The sequence below is a fragment of the Pipistrellus hanaki genome (genome assembly GCF_964339955.1).
Source record: "Pipistrellus hanaki genome assembly, chromosome: 19".
NCBI classification, from domain to species: Eukaryota; Metazoa; Chordata; class Mammalia; order Chiroptera; family Vespertilionidae; genus Pipistrellus; species Pipistrellus hanaki.
Window position 1 is genome coordinate 14037166 of NC_140521.1, and position 17461 is coordinate 14054626.

The window sequence follows — 17461 nt, forward strand, 5'->3', positions numbered from 1 at the left end:
TAATATAAAGAGCTGGCCCTCACCCAAGAGGCTCAATTGGTTGGGTGTCGTCCCATGAACCAAGGGGTCAACAATTCCATTTTGGGTCAGGGCACATGCCCGGGTTGGGGGCTTACAGGAGGTAGCTGGTTGATGTTTCCCCTCTCTATCTCCCTTTCTCTTCCTCTTTGTCTAATATCAATAAAAATATTTTAAAAGAAATAAATGTGGTACATAGGTACAATGGAATACTCTCTCCTTCTCTCTCTCTCTCTCTCTCTCTCTCTCTCTCTCTCTCTCTCTACCTGAACTATTTGAGAGTAAGTTGCAGATGCAATGCCCTTTTACTACTAAATTCATGCTTATTTCCTAAAAATGGGGACATTTTCCCACATAACCACAGTATTCATATCAAAATCAGGACATTACCAGTGAAACAGTACTACTACTTAATTTACAGACCTTCTTTAAAAGCTGCCAATTGCCTTGCCCTGGCTGGTTTGGCTCCGTGGATAGAGCCTTGCCCTGCAGACTGCAGGGTCCCAGGTTTGATTCCGGTCAAGGGCACATGCCTGGGTTGTCGGCTCGATCTCCAGTGGCCACTGTGCAGGGGACAGCCAATCAGTGATTCTCTCTCATCATCATTGATGTTTGCATCTCTCTCTCCCTCTCCCTTCCTTTCTGAAATCAATAAAAATGCATATATGTTTTAAAAGTTGCCAATTATCTAATTACTGTGCTTTGCAGGGAAAGAAACAACCTGTCCTATCGCACACAGTGCACAGACCTGTCACGTCCTCCAGTCCCCTCTGGTCTGGAACAGTCCCCGGTCCTCCCGAGTTTTCCACGACCTTGACATTTTTGAAATGCATAGGCTATTTATTTTTCAGAATGTGTCTCAACTTGAGGTAGTCTGCCATTTCTTCATGGTCACATTCAGAAGCTCTATTTTTAGCAGAAACACCACCAAAAAAGATGTGTCCTTCACGTACAGGAATTGGATAGTGTTTTCCAACTTGGTTCATTGATTGCACAAATACTCAAGTGCATACTCCGCTAGGCACTGGATGTGATGAGGAGGAAGGCAGGCTTATCCCAAGCCCCGCATGCCTTTCTGCATTTGCTTCAGTGCCCGGAAAGGTGCTTATTGTTGCTTTCATTTTAGTCCTATTTATATCTTTTTCAATAGGCAGTAAATTCAACCGACTCAAAATTCAAAAAGCACAAAAAGGTATGTACAGCAGGCAATCTCCCTACCTGGAATCCCCTAGCGACTCTTCAGAAGCACCTTATAGGATCAATTTTCTGTCTATTCTTCCAAAGATATTTTATGTATATACAAGCCAAAACATATACAACAGATTGTCCCCAAAAAATGCATACACACCTTAACAGCTGGTAGCTCAAATTTTAAAATGAAATGCATTTTAATAAACAATGCCTTTATAATTATTCAAAGTGTATATATACATTTGGGGGGATACCTTTATACTCTTTGCCTCTCCAACCTTGTTTATTCCACATAATACCATACTTTTTACATTGTTCCACATCCATGCAGCATTTCCTCATTCTTCTTTTAAATATGTTTTTATTGATTTCAGAGACAGGAAGGGAGAGGGAGAGAGGTATAGAAACATCAATGATGAGAGAGAATCATTGATTGGCTGCCTCCTGCATGCCTCTACTGGGGATTGAGCCTGCAACCCGGGCATGCACGCTGACCGGAAATGGAACTGTGACCACAAGCTGGGTCCTCATTCTTTATTATACCTGCATAATTTCATTGTAAGAATATATCATAATTTATTTAATCAATCTTATATTGATAAACATTTAGGCTATTTCTAGGATCTTTTGCTATTACAAACAACGCTGTGATGAACAACCTTGGACATGTATCACTTTACACATGTTAGCATCTTGAATTCTTCTCATCTCTGAGGGGAGACACTGAATCCATTAAGTGGCTGTGTGACTGTTAAATCATTATTAATTTCTGAATGAATTCCAACACTGAAGCTCATCTTTCCCTCCACCCCGCCCCCAAGCACGAGGGCCCTGAGGATACCCATGGCGAAGGCTCAGTGGAGAGGCAGTTAGTACAAGCGGGATAGCGGTGAAGAGCCTGGACTCTGACCTGGATTTGGGTAGCAATTCTCAGACTTAACAGACCCTGAATTCCTCTTCCTTTTCTGCAAAATGGGGACCATATGTTATTGAGAGAATGACATGAAATAATACATACAACATGCTTAGCACAATGCCCGCTATAAAATAAATACTCACAAATTAGCTTTTTTTAAAAACGATACTCAGTCATATTGCATTTTTCTGACTGAAGGTCTGCCTCCCCATCTCAACTCTAAGTTCTTTCAGGGCAAGGACTGTGTTTGCTCACGACAGTAACTAGACCTGGCATGGGACAGGTGTCTGGAGTGGTTTAAAAGATATCACCATGTGCCGGCACCAGTTTGGCTCAGTGGTAGAGCGTCGGTCTGTGGACTGAAAGGTCCCAGGTTCGATTCCGGTCAAGGGCATGTACCTTGGTTGCGGGCACATCCCCAGTAGGGGGTGTGCAAGAGGCAGCTGGTCGATGATTCATCGACGTTTCTAACTCTCTATTCCTCTCTCTTCCTTTCTGTGAAAAATCAATAAAATAAAATAAAAAAGATATCACTATGTACAGTGGGAGAGAGAAGAGGCCACCCAATCCCAGCCACAGCCTTCAGGGATGACTCCTCCGAGAAGGTGAAACATAAGGATTAATGGGAGCAAGTGAGCAGAAATGGGAAGGGACAGACGGAAACATCTTTGTTTTAATTCTACCAAAATAAGGAAGTAGATACTACATGACATAAAATTCCATCAGGCAAGGAAAAGAGGAAATTACTCCCGAGCAGATGTGAGCAGAACAGAACAGTTAATATATGCATAGGAAAGTCTGTCAGTAAAATTTAGCAATAAATTTTGTCCACAATTTTTCAAAAAAAAAAACAACAAAACTGCCCACAATAGCAGTTCCCAATAATTTTAGAATACTGTTAGCAAATAAGGAAGCCCACGATGATGAAACCCTTTAATTCAAGAAGTGTCTAGAATCCAAAACAGAGATACAGCATACGCAGTTAGTAGTTCCTGTTCTTTAAGACGTAGTTATAAGGCCTACTGAGCTTCTGTAACTACTAAACTAAAACACCACCATGACATTCTGCAATTATTGTTTAAAAATTTGTTCAAGAAAACTGAATTCTAAGCATGACTCCACACTAAGTAACTCATTTAACTCTAGCATCAGTGTCCTCATCTCCAAAATCTATAATAATAAAAGCATAATATGCTAATTAGACAGAACAGCCGAACAACCTTCTAGACATCCTTCCAAACGACCTTCCAGATGAAGTCACAGCTTCTAGGGCCAAGCCCCTTGCATGAATTTTGTGTATCAGGCCTCTAGTAAGAACATAAAATGCTTTCTAATGCCTATCCTAGCCTTAAGCTTAGATGGTAAGCAGTAAAATAGAAAATCTGCAGAATCTGCCGAAACCGGTTTGGCTCAGTGGTAGAGCGTCGGTCTGCGGACTGAAGGGTCCCAGGTTCGATTCCGGTCAAGGGTATGTAAATACTGGTTGCGGGCACATCCCCAGTCAGGGATGTGCAAGAGGCAGCTGATCGATGTTTCTCTCTCATCGATGTTTCTAGCTCTCTATCCCTCTCCCTTCCTCTCTGTGAAAAATCAATAAAATATATATATTTTTTTAAAAGAAAATCTGCAGAATCTGAATTGAATCCTAGCTTCCAGACTGTCTCTACTGCTCACTAATTAAATAACCTTGGCCAAATCACTTAAACTCTCAATATCACCACATGTAAAATGGAGATAATTGCCTCCTCCAGTTATGGTGTTATTCACATGATATATGTGAAAATGCTAGGTACAAGATCTGGCATATAGTAGTGCTCAAATACATCCATTTTTATAAGAGCTTATTAGAGGTTCAGAATTTTCAAAACATTTCATATTTTTAACACCTCACAATGTGTCAAATAACAAATGCCCTGGACATGAACTTCCTTTATAATAAGGTTTGCCTATGTGTTTTCCTTTTTAACTACACAAGTTATAAAACCCTGTGGATCTTTGTTTTTCCTTCTATGATTTTCATTATTTTATTTTTCAATTGCAATTGACGTTCAGCATTGTTTTACACTAGTTTCAGGTGTAAAGGAGCCCTGTTGATCAGGGTTTACAGGAGATGGGAGACAGCATCCTGGAGCTATACCTCAGCGCTGTCCACCAGGCCGGTGCTGATGGGGTCCGCTAGTTAGGGATACACTTCCCACTGCTCACCCCACTGCCTCATTTGCAGACCTGAAAGAGCTAGAAAACCAACCTATGTGTTGTCTAAAAAATAGTCACCCACATCCCGTTCTTTCACCCATTGTCCAAAATGTTACAACTATTTCCAAGAAGAGACGGTCATGCTTGCCTTTTATCCTCTCAAATGACTATTCAACAAATATTTATTAAGAAACTTAGCATATGTCAGGTATTTTCCTAGACCCTTAAAAAACATTAGTATATTAAAAAAAAAAAAAGATACTTGCCTTCTTAAAGCTTGAATCCAGTTATTTTTTTTTTCTTGAATAGTGTTGTACAGTTGGAAGTATGAGCTTTAGAATCAGACCAATCTGGATTCTATGCTTTCAGACCTAGGAGTCGAGTCCACAGGCTGACGCTCTGTCTACTGAGCCAAACCAGTTTCGGCAACACTTATCATTTAATTAATGGAATGTCCGCAATGCCCCAATTGTTTAAAATTCATATCCTCACAATTCAGAAAACTAAAGGGTACAAAATCACAAACGAGTGCTCTGCTGTCGGCACCACATGACTGAGGGGTTTCATTAAATTTGAGAGCTTCAAAATTACACCCAGCGTTACGTTCACTCACTTAGAATGAGATTTAACATTTAACTAATTTCTAGAACAAATAGTTTAAGAAGAGAAAAGAAAAAATAACTGAACTTAGTTCTCAATGGTGAACAGGAACTGGCAGCGGAAGTAGCAATGGACAAATAACAAAATTATACAAATTTCAGCACAAGTTTCCCATTGTTGCTGAGAAGGAGAAGCCCAAATAACCCACGACATAAGTTTCTCAATTTAAAAAGTTCACAACCAATGATTAGCATTGAAAAAAAAGTGAACATGGGTAGTTAAAAGTAACAACACTTGAACCCAGCCTGGGAAAGTTTTCGAAGTGACCTCGGAAACCTACTTGCTCTCCACCTCGGTGCAGTGAAAGGACTGATGCAATATGGTTCCCTATTTCACCGAGGGGGAAGTGCCTGCAGAGAGGTGACGGCATCTGCCCACAGTCGTGGGTCTGGTCAGCCTGAGGTCACTGTCTGTCATCTTCCCCTACCGTGACCCAAACCGAAGAGCGACTGGAAACCACAAATGAGGGTGGAGTATTAAGACTGAAATGTTTTGTTAGTTCCACTCAGAAGCAAAATAAACACCATTTTAGCTAGGGGAAATATGCCCAAGGACCTGAATATTTCTGGGAAAGTAAATAAACAGCGAAGCCAGGCTTTCATAAAGGCTCTCAACAAATTTTAAAAAAATGGTAACAGAGCGCCTTTAATTGGGTCCCTCCCTAAAAAAATAAAAATTAAAAAAAATGTTTTCAATTAGGCCATGCTGGGTTCAGAATATTTCCACATAAACAGAGAGATCCAAAGGTGAAGAATGAAAAAAGTGATCTAATGGGATCCTCCAGGTATTTCTACTGTCGCCCCTCGCATTTAACATTTGTTTTCAATATTAATAAAGCAAACATTGAGATGCTCAAGATTGCAGAAAAACTCCGGATAAAACCATACGCCATTGGGAAAAAAGAACTTCAGAAAAAACACTTCAGAAAATGGGTAACGTAAACAGGCACTGGCAGATACATTTCAGAGTAAGCAGCACTTTTAATAGCATGAGAAGGAACTGTTCCGTTACAAAAAACTATTAGAGAACGGATCCTAAAGAAATCTGCCTAATTTGTGTCTGGTCATCATCAAGGATGATACCAGAAGAGAACTGAACTGAGGTTTAAATAAAAGATTTTAAAAAATAAGCAGATTAGAAAACAAGGGCGACAAAAGCCTGCAAGAAATGAAGCCATCATGCAGGTCTGAGCAGTGACCTTGGTCTTCTTTTCTTTTTCGTTTGTGTCCCTTTGCCCTTCCACTTCACAGGCAGAGATCTTCACCGCACAGGGACTCCTCCTGCTGGCCTTGAGCACAAAGGGACTTCCGGGACTAAGAATGAGAGGTTTTCTTCTGTGAAAGAAGGTTCTCCTGGTCGGGATGGTGCACTCCTTTCTTCTGCCTCAAAGAGGCACGCAGACAAGTGCTTCCTCACGTCAGCCTCAGAAAGCTTTTTTTTTTTTTTTCTAGTTCAGATAACTTTTCATGTACCAAGAAACAAAGGCCGATCCTCACACCCTACTTGATAGTTCGTTAGGAATGCACGGGAACCCAGTCAAGTCCCTGAAAGCTCTGGGCACTGACCAAGGGAAAAAAGACCCTGGTTCTTGGCCTGACGATTCTACATGACGGACCTTGAGGGTTCAAAAGGAGCCGGCACCGAGTGCCGTTCTAGAGAAGGATGAACCCTGGCACCTGCCTTTCCTTCTTGCAAAGAATGCTGGTTGGCTGGGCAAACGGGAAGGCCATTTCAAGGGGAAATGTATCAGGAGGCCTCCACCAGACTCCCAGGACTGTAGGTACAAACCCAGGTATGTGCTCTGCCTGAGAACTGAACCCATGACCCTTCAGGTGCATGAGATGACAACCAACTAAGCCACAGTGGCCAGGGCTAGGCAACTTTTTTAAGCTATGTCAATTAACTATACAATACAGCCTTTGTTAAGGCTATTCTAGGTTCTACCCTACTCATTTTTGTGGTATATTTTAATCTTCTCAATTCATTCAAAATTCTAATATAGCAGCAGATAATAGCAAGTGTTAGTGAGGGTGCAGAAAAACCAGAACCCTCACCCACTGCTGGTAGGAATGTAAAGTCTGGAAATTCCTCTAAAGGCGGAACATGTTACCAAATGACCCGGTGACCTGTCACCAGATATAACAAACCAAGGGCAATAAAACCGTATGTTCACATAAATGCTTGTACATGAATGTTTACAGCAGCATTACTCATAATAGCTATAAAGTGGAGACAACTCAAAAGCCTATCAACTGATGAGTGGGTACACAAAACGGGGTACTCTCCATATAATAGAATATTATTAATAAAATAAAATAAAAAGAAAGAAAGAAATGAAATGCCTTGAAAACTTGGTTCTCCTAAGTGAAAGAAGTTAATCACCAAGGACCACATACTGAATGATCCCATTCATATAAAATATGCAGAACTGGCAAATCAATAAAAATAGAAACTAGGTGAGTGGCGGCATGGGAAATTGGGATGAAATGAAGGGGTGAGGCATGGAGCTTCTCCTGGGATTACGGAAAATCTTCTAAAATTGATTGTGGTGACAGTTGCAATAGATAGATAAAATTATACTTGTTGCCACTCCAATACATACATTATAAAAGCATTTCTGATTAAAATAGCTCAAGCACGTTTCAGAGACAAGAGAAATGTAAGCCATGCTCAGGGACTAGTAACTATGAGAGCACAGCCTCCCAGGGTAGCTAGGATGGGCCTCAAAAGACTTCAAGGCACATGTGTCAAACACAAGGCCCTCGGGCCAAATCCAGCCCGCCAGGCCTTGCAATGTGGCCCGCACCGCGCTGTCATCACTGCACTCCGCTGTCAGTTTATGACATTGTCAGTTTATGACTGTTCAGTAAACCATTCGGCCCGCGATTTAGGATGGATTTTAGATTTTGGCCCCTTCTCTGATTGAGTTAGACACCCCTACTTCCAGGTGAAGTACTACAATTCCCATCGCTGTGTCAGAATCACCTGGGGATCTGGGAGAAAGGCCAAGGTCAGTGGCAGAGGTCAAGGAAAGAGCAGGAATCTTTGTTTATAAACCTCCCTAGGCACCTCTGATGTCAGCCAGATCTGGCTAACTCTCCCACAATAAGCAAAGAAAAATATTTTCTCATGGCCAGAACGCCTTCTGGGGAGTCATTCTGTAAGTAATCTGAGGGAGTGAGTATAATGAGGCCAAGAACTGCTGTTAGTAAGCACTGGGCAAAGATTAGAGCCCTGAATTATTACTCCAACTTGAGTGTATTAACAGATGCTCATACACAAACCTCCAGTGCTCAAAGTCTTCACCTTAAAAAATACTTTTAGCCAAAACCGGTTTGGCTCAGTGGATAGAGCATCAGCCTGAGGAAGAAGGGGTCCCAGGTTCGATTCCGTTCAAGGGCATGTACCTTGGTTGCGGGCACATCCCAAGTAGGGGGTGTGCAGGAGGCAGCTGATCGATGTTTCTCTCTCATTCATTGATGTTTCTAACTCTCTATCCTTCACCTTTCCTCTCTGTAAAAAGTCAATAAAATATATTTTTAAAAAATACTTTTATGTCACTGAATAACACTTAGAATTCTTACACCTTTCTTAAAGACATACCAGCTTCCCTAATATGTCGGTGGTACTTATGCCTTAGAATTCTGCAAAGACTGTCCGGCTTCCCTTCCCCAGGTGACAAGGAGATCTATTCCATATAGTTATCAGGAATATTTTAAATAAGCTCTGTCTATAACTACGGTTTTATGAGGAGTATTTGAAAACTGAAAGATACAAATGACTATTGTCTATGTTTTTCGACCATGAATGATAGATTTACACAGCTCCAGCACAATCCCCTCCAGCTGCCTTTTGGAACAGCGGCATTCATTGGCAAGACAAACAGCAGGGGTTCAAGTTCAATCTGTGGCCCTGGCACACCTGCACGCAGAAAGCTCTCTGGCCCACGTATCTCAGGCAATTGCAGTAACTAAATAGGCGACTTGCAGGTGGGTCTCCCGGGGCCCTGCCAGCCTCTCATACGGGTGGGTCTGGGTGATTAACTATGGCCTTGACAATCACAAATACCTTAGTGTAAGATGCTGGATAATGTAATGAGGCATCATCTTAATTAAGTATAAGCTGTTTCCTCAGTATACTTAAGTGCTTTAGCCCAGCCAGCATGGGTCAGTAGTTGAGCATCGGCCTATGAACCAGGAGGTCATGGTTTGATTTCTGGGTGGCAGACTCAGTCCCCAGTGAAGAGACAGCCTATCAGTGATTCTCTCTCACCATCAATGTTTCTATCTCTCCCTTTCCCTTCCTCTCTGAAATCGATTTTAAAAATATTTTTTAAGAATTCAATTGCCTTAAAATGTTTTAATTGGAAAAAAGAATATTAAAATTGCTTAGAGGAAATTATTCTAGGGCACAATTTTTATATTTTAACACTGTGCACATAACACAAAAGAAAACAGTGTAAGCACGTGTTCGCTCTACCTCAAACTCATGGAACACACACAGCCTTTTACTCAGGAGACTGGACCATGGCTCTGACCCAGGTCCAAGGAGCAAACGGCTACTGGTTTGAAGTAATTCCCTTCAGATCCCGTTCATTCCCCCTGTGAAAGGGGACTGTGGGCTTCACCTTCTGTTCATTTTCACAATTTCATTCCTCCACCTCAGTTCTTTGGTTGCTGAGTCCAATAGGAAACACAGAAGTGTCAAAAACATTTGATTAACAAGATGGTGAGCCCAGTCAGGCAGTTATTATTGCCTTCATTAAAAACTCTATCGTACTGGCATATAATGAAGAGTTGTCATCAAAATGGAACCTCCTCCATCTTAATAAAACCGCGACAGCAGGCCAGCATCCACTGTCTAATATTCAGAGTTGTCCTCTGTAAGGCAGGATGTTTCTTAAAATGTTTTCTCAGTACAGAGGAATGGGAAAGATTGGAAGGCAAGTAAAAGTCCTTTATCTGTATCCCTCTCCCTTCCTTTCTGTAAAAAAATCAAATAAAATATATATATTTTTTAAAAGTTCTTTATCTGGACAACTGGGATAATGCCACCTGCATTTCCTGATTCGCAGGTTCACCGTTAACTCCAGTGGGATGGTTGTTACAGTATAGCTCAATGGTATAGAGCAGAGATTTACAACCTTTTTCAGCTCGTGGTATACATAAACTATTAAAATTCTGTGACACGAAAAATTGGTTATATTTTTTGCTGATCTGACAAAAAAAAAAAAAGTAGATATAATTTTGGTTCATTCACACCGAACTGTTACTGTTGTGTTGGCTTTTATTTTTTATTTGACAATCTAAGGGAAAAGAAGTCAGTGCCCCTGACTAAACAGCCAGGTATTAACAATTTTAAAAAAATATATTTTATTGATTTTTTACAGAGAGGAAAAGAGAGAAAGTTAGAAACATTGATGAGAGAGAATCATCAATCAGCTGCCTCTTGCACACACCCTACTGGGGATGTGCCCACAACCAAGGTACATGCCCTTGACCAGAATCGAACCCGGGACCTTTCACTCCGCAGGCCGACACTCTATCCACTGAGCCAAACTGGTTTCGGTGGTATTAACAATTCTTGCAACACACTGGTTAAGAATCACTGGTACAGTGTTTTACCAATATTAATAATTATTTAAATTATGATCACTACAGGCCAAGTATTAGATCATGAAGGTATTTTATCCAAAAAAGTCTTATTTTCAATTAAGAGACATTTTTAATATTTTCACTATTAAAAATTGTATTTGGTAATAAGTATCTCTTAAGTGTGGGCAAGTGTTCTCCCAATTGATATATTTCACTAGAAAACATGTACATTTCAACTTAAAATGGACAGAATTTTAAACCTATGTGATTGGCATTTTCTTCCATAAGGAAAGACAAAATAAGGGCATGCAGCTCCTGTTGAGAAATCTCAGCCTTATCTATTCTGCAAACACTTGCTGGTCCATTTCATGGTTGGATTCATTTGCAAATCCAGTGTAGGAGTTAAATGAGACCACAACATGAGAATCCCCTAATAGATGCAGCTCTTTGTTTTAAAAATCAGCACAATCATAGTTCATCTGATTAGAAATGCATACTGTGGAAATTCAATGTCACTTAAGTACAAAACCGGTGAAATGGTGATAATTATAGCTATTGCCATTTACTATGTACCTATCACTTGCCAGGCACTGTAAGCTGTTCTGAGCTAAGTATTTAAATAGTCAGTGGGTCTCTAAATATTTAGATATGCAGATATCTTGAGTAATCCTCACAACCACCTAAAATTGCTCCTTATCCAAGGTCATGGCACTGATAAGTGTGATTTGAACCCAAATTCTTGTTATTATCGAGCTTAAATATCTTTTCCCTTCTCTGCAGGACAGCTCTCCTTCTAGGCAAAGCTGCCAAAACCCAAGCTTGGCTTAGACCTATTGCTACTCCCTTGGTCTCCCACCAGCTGATGCAATCACCAGGCTAGGCTTGGTCTCAGAGGAACCAGGGAAGGTTGTAATTTATTAGCCCACAAACAGATTGAATTGGACAAATTAGTCAACAGCCAGAGAGTTGGGGCAACTATAAACTTATAGTGAAGGGTACCCAATTTAAAAATTCAAATAATTGTTTAAAAACACAATATTTATTAAATGCCTATTCTGTGCCTAGCATTGTTTTAAGAACTGAAAGCCAGACTGAATATTAAAATATTCAGCAGATGTACTCAGAAAATTATAAGAAACTGAAAAAGATACAAATAAGTGGAAGCATATACCATGTTCATGGACAGGAAGAATGCACATCATTAAAATGTCCATACTACCCAAAGCTAACTATAGATTCAATACAATGCCTATCAAGATACCAATGGCATATTTCACAGAAATAGAATATTCCAAAAATTTATATGGAACCACAAAAGACGCCGAATAGCCATAGCAATCATAAGAAGAAGAAAGTTGGAGGGATCACACTACCTGATATCAAGTGATACTTACAAGTTCATAGTAATCAAAACAGCATGGTACTGGCATAAAAACAAACATATAGATTAATGGAACAGAATAGAGAGCCCAGAAATAAACCCATGCCTTTATAATCAATTAATATTTGACAAAGAAGGCAAAAACATACAGTGGGGTCAAGAGAGTTTATTCAACAAACGGTATTGGGAAAACTGGACAGATACGTGCCAACAAATGAAACTAGTCCACCTTCTTACATCATACACAAGAATAAATTAAAAATGGATAAAAGCCTTAAATGTTAAGACTTGAAACCTGTGTAATTTTATTGACCAATGTCACCCCGATAAATTCAATAAAAAAATAAAATATTCAGCAGAGAGAGAGAAAATAAATAATATTTATTCACTATCATGGAAAAAAAAACAAAAAAACAGAACAGAACCTAGCAGCCCTCAAATATTAATTGAATCAATTCATGTCAGGAAAACTGATTACTCCAAATATTCTTTCTGATTCTCTCGTGTGTGAATATTTATCTAAGAGTGGAATCTCTGGGCTTTTAAAAAGTCTGCAAATCTTTGACTTTCTAGGTAATGCCAAATTATTTCCCCAAGTAGTCAGTCCAATGTATATTCCTCCCTATTGTCAACACCTTCAAGACCTGGTATTGCCACCACTACTTCAGGTGCACAGTAACACGGCACTATGGCTACCAGTCGCATTACCAAGGTTGAGCATCTTTCTGAGTGTCAATTAGACATCTGGATTTCTCTGGAACAGGGTGAGTGCCTGTTCAAGACCCTTGCCCAGTCTTCCATGAGTACAGGTAAGATCTTATTTAAGAAAGCCTTCTCTGTACTGAGGTCATGAATTCTCCTATATTAACCTCTAAGCGGTTTCTTGTTTGCCTTTCCGCTGCCATGTCTCCTGGGTCTTAGATCAAGTGTTTAAATATGTGTGGAAGATATTTTAACTTAATATCTACAACGTATTTCAACATGTAATCAGTATTTTAGAAATAGAAATATTTGGAGGTTTTCATACTAAATCTCACATCTGGCATGTATTTCATATAGACAGCACTAGCCATATTTCAAGGACTCCTCAGTCCACGTGGAACAGCACAGATCCCAGGGATGGCTATGATAAAGATCACAGCAGGAAAGAGGCCGTGGCCTGCAATCAGCCACTGAAAGTGAAGGACCTGGGTAAAGAGAGGGGGTATTTAGCTCCAACAATTCTAATGTGAAAACAAGACTTCAACTAAGAAATGCATAACCAATATGTTAGCAGTATTGACTTTATAATGGTTGTTTTCACCACATTTTAACTAGTCTTGCTATAGTTGTGATGACTTGGGATTATCCATCATCTCCCTCCTCCCTTTCCATTTCTGCGCTCCCTAATTCTCTCTATTTCAAAACTATTAAAACACACACACACACACACACACACACACACACACACAGCCTAAACCGGTTTGGCTCAGTGGATAGAGCGTCAGCCTGCGAACTCAAGGGTCCCAGGTTTGGTTCCGGTCAAGGGCATGTATCTTGATTGTGGGTACATCCCCAGTGGGGGGTGTGCAGGAGGCAGCTGATCGATGTTTCTCTCTCTATCTCTCTCTTCTCCCTTCCTCTCTGTAAAACACCAATAAAATGTTTAAAAAAAAAAAACATACAACATACTTCCAGGTATTTTCCACAACCGGAACAAACCTGCACAGGTACAGGCACTGGGAAGCCACTGAAGGCTTGCGAAAAAGGGAGTGGAAACAGTGTCTCAGAGTGAAGTCTCCCTATCACAGAGGGAGCTGGAGGAGGGAAGCTGGACAGGCGCCAGTTCAGAATGTTCCGCAGAAGTCCTAACATTGATAACTAGAAGGACAAAGGCCAGACGCCCAGCCCAGCGGTAGTGATTCAACGTTAGTAGTGATTCAACTCAATCTGGCAAACAGTATGGAGAGGGAAAAAAAGGCTTCCACAGAGAATGACCACGATAGTCAATCAGAGCTCCCCTCCTCTGCCAGGGGAACAGGAGCAGAACCATTCTGCATAGATTCGGTTGTAGCAACATTTGCTTTTCCTTAACTCATTGACTCTACACCAGACCAAATTCTCATTTGCTATCATAAATGTAAATTTCTCAGAGTAGCTATGATAAATTTAAACAGCAGCCAATAAATTCTGCTGTGGGGGGGGGGGAAACATGCAAATTTCTGGATTTCTGGACAGGGTGTGTCTAAGCATTTTGGAAAAGAGGTGCGGGTGGGGGTGGGGAAAGACTATACTTTCGTGGTTAATAGGTCAAAGTACATCAGCCTTCTAACACAAACGATGACTACACAATTCAAACATTGCAGTGACAGAATGTTTAATAGTTGACTATTTTTACCAGATGAAATTAAGTATTGACCAATGCTGACTATGCAAAATTAAGGATGTCAAAATTATAGCCGAATTATTTCTCAGCTCTTGAAGCAATTCTGCTTGTTACTCAGAAACCTATCCCGTTAGGCTATGCTTTTGAAAGGTAAAATGAATCACATATTGTACTAATTATTTTAATTCAAGAATTAAAAAGCATCCAGAGCTTTTGAAGACATGGACTTGGCCGTGTACCTACAATACATACTCGATTTCATTCACAAGGTGAAGAAAATGTCTTGGTCCAAATTTTGAAAATGCGAAACCTCTACTAAACTTTTTGAACTTTGACCTATAGTTCATTTTATGCCTATTTCGCCTCCATGTATTAAAAGAGTACACCTAGAAGTTCCCTTTCTAAATATACCAGATTGAATCAACACTGCTTGAAACTCGGCTTTTGCTCCAACCAATCCGTTTTGGGGTGGTTTTTTGTTTGTGTTTGTTTTCTCAATTCTACAGCAGCACGTATGGTTCATCCGCCTAGAAGCTACGGGGGGTGGAGTGAGTGGGTGGGAGAATACCAAAAACATACAGTGTAACTTCCAGCCTTCCAAGAGCTTAAAGCAACAAAGAAACGAGTTGGGGAAAAAGAGGCCACGAGACAGTCCGGAGTGATTTTGTGTTTAATGAAACAAGTCCAGTTTCCAAGAACTTCTGGGTGTGACAAACCGGGCAAGATTTGAACAGGCGAATGAAGACACAGGACCGAGCTGGGTGGGACTCACCACCGCGTTCAATCTATAATCCTGGGTGACAGCACCCCATCCAGCCCGCCCTGCGTGTGCTTTCAGCGTGCACAAATGTGGAAAACGGAAAGCCAAGCCCACCAATCCGCCAAGCCGAGTTCAACACGCACGCACCCGAAAACCCAACATCGCGGCGTCCCCTTTCCTTGGGGAGACGGGGGACCCAACACCTGGCCACAGGCTACCAAATGCTCCAAAGCAAAGCTGCTGATGGGCTGGGAGCTGCAACCCCAACCACCGTGCACCGGCTAGCTCCCCGCCGGCCTCCACTCCGGCCTTTGCACTCCGCATGCAGGACCTCGGCCTGCACCCAGCGCACCCCGGAGGCGAACCCCCCCCCCAACGCGCCTCCAAACGGGGGCCCCCTCCCGGGTCCCAGGGACGCCCACTGGGTAAAAAGGAACGGGGGTGCGGGGGTCCGGCCATCAGGGGCAGGTGGCGGCGCGGCCTTCGGAGACAAAGCAGGGCATCCCCATGGCGCAGGCCCGCCGCCCACCCTGGCCCTAGGACCGGGCCGGGCCGCCACCCCCGCGCGCACCCCCGGCCCGGCCCCGATCGCCGGGGACGCCCCGCAGCCACCCCGTGCGCCCGCCCAACCGCCGCCCGCCCGGGAGCGCGCCGGGCGCCCAACCGCCGTCCCGGCCCAACCAACGCGGGCAGGGGAGAGCGGTGCGCGCGGCCGGCGGGGCGGGCGGGCCCTCGGGGGTCGCGGGGAGGAGGCGCGCGCGGGGAGGACGGGGGCGCAGCGGCGCCGGGGCCGTCGCGGGACGCGGCGCCGGGAGGGACGCCCGCAGGGGGATCTGCCCCGCTCCCCGAAAGAAGGCGCCGATGGTGTGACCCCCCCCCACCCCGAGCGAGGTGCCGCGTCCCAGCCCCGGCTGGACTGTACCATCGGGCGGTGCCGCCGGGATTTCTCCCCCCCACCACCACCATCCATTCCCCCCCGCCCCCCCCAACCCGGGTCCGCGGTCGGTTGGCCCCGGCCGGGCTCTGAGACGCGGAAAAGCGCTTGGCGCCATTTTGGGTGGGACTAAGGAAAGGCGAAACACCCTCCCGGTCGATGGGGTCCTCGGGACGCCGGCTTCTCTGGTTCCCTTCATCCGTTAGGTACTTACACGGTGTTGGGTGAGGGGAGCTGGAAGATCAGCGGGTCCCCGGTCCTCTCTCCCTAGGGGTGATGGAAATCATTCCCCCCCCCCTCCACCTCCAGGTGGTTCTTCCCGCCGCAGAGTGGGAGCAGTAGAAAAGGCGGGGCCTCATTACCATAATCTGCCTGGCAACCTGATCTCGGCGCGGTGTGATTGGTCGGGCCCTAGAAACCCCAGGCCCGGCCTAGATACCAGTAACGCTTGGAAGAACTGACAGGCCCAGATTTAAGGCTCATGACGAAGGTGGTTTTCGAGCGGCTTATTCACTCGGGCGGAGAGAAGGCAAAAGGGAGATTCAACACAATGGCCCAATGACGGGAGGCCTCTTTTATTTCGTGCTCTGCTGTTCTTTTAAAACCCAATCAAAGAGCGGGTCTCAGGCAGGGCTCGCCTGCGTCCGCACTCTGAGCCAATCAGAAAAGCCGACTCTTCGGATCCGGAGGCGGCCGGGCCCTCGGGGTCCCGCGGGGGCTCCGGGGCGGGGAAAGCACCAGCCTCCGAGCTCCAGGTGCAGGGGATGCGCTGCAGGTGGGGGTTCCGAGCCCCCCGACGCCCGAGATGCCACGTGTTCCCGGAGCGGCGTTCCCGCCCAGCGCGCAGCTGAACCGGAGCTCCGAGCTTCGGAAACCCACGCCTGGGCCTGGGGCTCAGGAGTCGCAGGGCTGAGCCCCGGCCCCGAGGGCTTCCTTCCACCTCGGACCCGCCCCCCTCTTCAGTCCCTGCCCATCCCTGGGGCGCTTCACTGCATCTATCCTTTCTCCCTACCATTCAGATAAAGGGAATGGTTTTTCATTTATTATTCAATACTGGTTAACCAGTCATTTAACCCCTTTCTTAACCGAAGGCCCCCATACCCCTACGATCCCTTAAAATTGCCTTCTCAAAAGGGTAATCGAATGCATATGCCGAAACCGGTTTGGCTCAGTGGATAGAGCATTGGCCTGCGGACTGAAAGGTCCCAGGTTCGATTCTGGTCAAGGGCACGTACCTTGGTTGCTGACACATCCCCAGTGGGGTGCGCAGCAGATCAGTGTTTCTCTCTCATTAATGTTTCTAACTTTTTGTCTCTCCCCCTTTCTCTCTGTAAAAAATCAATAAAGTATATTTAAAAAAAAAAGAAAGAAAGAAAAAGAAAGAAAGAAAGAAGAAATAAGCTCAAGCTTTGGAGCGAGAAACCCAGCTCTAGTTACCAGTGATAT

At 43.6% G+C, this 17461-nt stretch overlaps 1 protein-coding gene across 3 annotated transcripts in view; it reads right to left on the reverse strand.

Annotated features, from left to right (window-relative positions):
* The window catches only part of PRDM10 (PR/SET domain 10), a 62212-nt gene extending 45577 nt beyond the window's left edge, over window positions 1-16635 (reverse strand). Inside the window, exon 1 of one of the 3 annotated variants that reach the window (XM_084868265.1) lies at window positions 16378-16635. The gene's annotated coding sequence lies outside the window, so the exon portion shown is untranslated. Of the gene's footprint in view, window positions 1-5261; window positions 5386-16229 lie in introns of those variants that run through there. The other 2 variants (XM_084868264.1, XM_084868266.1) reach the window with 2 other exon arrangements.
* Between the last annotated feature and the right edge of the window lie 826 nt (window positions 16636-17461).